Source organism: Myotis brandtii, unplaced genomic scaffold, assembly GCF_000412655.1.
Source record: "Myotis brandtii unplaced genomic scaffold, ASM41265v1 scaffold581, whole genome shotgun sequence".
Classification (NCBI taxonomy): domain Eukaryota; kingdom Metazoa; phylum Chordata; class Mammalia; order Chiroptera; family Vespertilionidae; genus Myotis; species Myotis brandtii.
The window spans coordinates 1,900,268-1,903,853 of NW_005370182.1; positions in this window are offsets into that span (position 1 = coordinate 1,900,268).

Here is a 3,586-nt window from a genome sequence, read left to right on the forward strand (position 1 = left end):
CATATGAAAGTTGCCAGATGTGCCCCAGCTAGAGTTAGAACAAAACCCGTTCATCAGATTCAGTTTGATGAAGGGTCTGACAATTATGTTGGTTGGGATAAGACTACCGATCTTAGAAAAGGTTTTAGAGAAAATATAGTCAGGGCAAAGAGACTTAGTACTTTTTATCTTAAGGCAGCTATTGAAGAGGCACCTGAAACAGCACCTTCACTCTGGGCTGTGGAATTTGCTAAGCAGTTAGCTGTAATAAATGAAGAGTCCTTTCAGAATTTTTTAAAAATATATTTTATTGATTTTTTACAGTGAGGAAGGGAGAGGGATAGAGAGTTAGAAACATTGATGAGAGAGGAACATCAATCAGCTGCCTCCTGCACACCCCGCACTGGGGATATGCCCGCAACCAAGGTACATGCCCTTGACCAGAATCGAACCTGGGACCTTTTGGTCCACAGGCCGACACTCTATCCACTGAGGTCAGGGCTCAGAATGTGTTGAAGAGATGATCCAGTGGACGAAAGAGGGAAGACTGTGGGAGTTCCCAATTAACTATAAAGCAGTTTTGATGATGGTTTAGAATTTCATATATTTCTGGATAAATACCTGGAGGATTTTCCAAAACAAGGGCCAATTTGCCACTTGATGGAGTAAGTGACCTGTGGCCTTTCCAAAAACCTATATCTGAGTGTTAGAAAGTAGAACACATGGACTGGTTTAAAGGTTATTTTAATTAAAAAAAGAAAAAGAAAGATATTTTAAAAGAAAGTGACATATGGTCCAAATGAAGACTATGGAGATTTTTATTTCAAGCTCTTGGAGATTGGTAGTATAACTAAATAAATAACTTTACTAGGAAAAAAAGAGAATATAGGTGATGGAAAGATTAATTACTATTAAGATGATTAAGGCAGTTTTATATGAGGTTGCAAATGGACTTACTAGTAACTTATTCATAATGGGCAAAAAGAGGGCAGAATTAAAAATGATGGCAAAGATTTTAGTGCAGGAGACCAAAATAATGGTGTTGGCACTGACAGAAATAGAAACCTGGAAATTATGATAATATTAACTTTGCATCAATTTCATAATTGATATAGGCTGTGACAAGCCAACTGTTTTTGATTCAGTTCTAAATTCTGTAGCATGGTTATAAAACATAACACATTTGTTTTTTAAGAGTTAACCTCATTGAACTGAAGATGTTTAACTCAAATGGTGTTTAAATGAGTAAAGAATGAGGAAATGTATCCCCATTTGGTTCTTCTTGGATGTAAATGTTCTGGAAAATGTGAACAAACACTTAGCTTTGCTAAAATGTATTATCTTACAAGCCATCTGTAGTACTTTACCTTTTGGAGAGTTTTGGAGGTGGTTTAGAAATAAAAATTTAACTATAATCTTGAAAAATTTAACTATAACCCTGAAAAACTTTGATAATAATCACAACATACATAAAAACATAGACATGTGAGAAGAGGAACCTCATTGTACTGCAACAGAACTTCAGCAAACATGAGCTTCAGTCTAAGGAAAGAAAAACCTAAGCCAACTCCATGAAGTCTTGGAAAATATGTACAAAGACATTGCCAGTAACATGACATTCCAATCGGTAACACATGCTTTTCTTGAGGTTAAAATTACTATTTTAAATAAGTCAGCAAAGACAATAAAAATTTTGCAGATGCTATTATTTTTCAAGTTTCTTATTAATGCTGTAATTCAAACTCTCCTCCCCCATATAAGGGTCTCCGGGCTGGAAGCTCTCAACTGCTGCTTTGTAGACTGGATAAGACACTTGTATCTCTCAGGACCCCTTTGTTTCCTCCTCTGAGAAATGAGGGTAAGACTTGACTTCCTCTCTCCCTCCCCTTTTCCCAACCTCTCACTCTCCTTCCCTTCTTTCTTCCTTCCCTGAACTTTTATTGAAGACATTCTTTGCATCCTAGTTTAGACTCAGACACTTCAGCCAGAATGCTATAATGCTTAACAAGTCTCTCTTCCTCCAGTATTATTGCCCCCAAAGTCATTCTCAAGAAACAACCTGAGTAATGAATCTAAAATTCCAGTGTGACTCTATTCTTTCATGGTCTAATAAAGATAATTCTACCTAACCTGGCTCCCAGTGACCTTTCCATAGCTTCATCTCAGGCCACTTCCCCCCATTCTCTCATCCCAGTTACTGCAACATTCCCAATGTAGTGAGAGCCCTCTCTGATTGTTTTGCACAAGTAAGCTCCTACGTCTTCTTCAAATGCTTATCAATTGTCCTCTCTTCTAAATGACCTTAAAAAAGAGTTAGTCTTTTTCTTCTCTCTAGTCACCACATTATCAGAGGGGAGTGTGCCTTGTCTCCCCCGGTTGCTGCTATGGGTGGAGTTCTTGCGATATCCCAAGAAAAGGCATTTTCTGAGACTTGCACTGGAAGCTGAGCTATAGTAGAAAGCTTTATTTTTATGGAATCACACCCCTGGGTTTCCATAGTCCCATTTCCCTTAGTCCAGTCATAGAAGAACTGTAGGTGGGGTTTCAGGAGAGCCAAAATCAAAGCCAGCCAGAGCTCCCTTTCCATATTTTCATAGTCCAATACAGCATCAGGCTAGGTTAGCTTGTGTTTCTGGCTGCAGTCCATCAATCCATTGCCTGTGGGATCCACATGGCCGTGGGCCATAGGGGCGAATGCGGAAGAGCTTACCTGGAACAAGAGTCCCAGGAGCCCAAGAGAGTGAACTCCTTTGTGTAGGGGATGACGTATTCCCAAATGTTTGCATGCTCACAGCGGCCACGCCCATTCTGGCCAACCATCTGTGTCCCCAGGTTGATTAACAGGCAAGTACCTTCCCCATTCACCCCATTTTTACTGGGCTTGTGTCTATTCTTCCCTTTGTTGGATCCCTTCCCTCCCTGGGGAGTGTGAAATTATAGCTTCCCAGTGTAGCTGCCCAAATGACATGCCTGTAATATCTGGTCTTTTCTTTGATCCTTTCCTATTATTAATAACTAGCTAATTAAAATGGTATTAACCATGCTTGGCATTTGCCTCTATGTAGTACTTATTTCATTGTATTAATGTGAAGGCCTGGGGCAGGGGGCGGGGTGGGCTGGAGGGGGATAATGGGGGGAAAAGTGGGACATATGTAATACTTTCAACAATAAAGATTTTTAAAAGAGAGAGAGAGAATATAGATGATGGAGATGACATGCTATTCCTGTTGGCATTTCAGTTTGTTTCTGGGCAATGCTTCTGAGAGTGTTGGTGACCCTACCTCTTGTCCCTCTTTCCTGCCTACCTTTGTGCTCTGGAGGCCCAGAGGTATCCATGGCTGCGACTGTGCTACTTGGTGTTCCCCTCAGACAGGTCAGGACAAAAAATAATACCCAAGAATATTTTGGCCCTAACAACGTGATCCTTAGCAAGAAATATGGACAGTCCATTCCAACCCATGAGATTTCCAAGAAGACAGAGAACCAAGGCAGTGTAAAGGAGAATACAAAAATAATAAAAAAAAAGACTTGTTAAATATCATCAAGGGCATGCAGTTGAATTAAGCACAGTAAATGTACAAACCACAAAGACGCCCAACAGAAGATC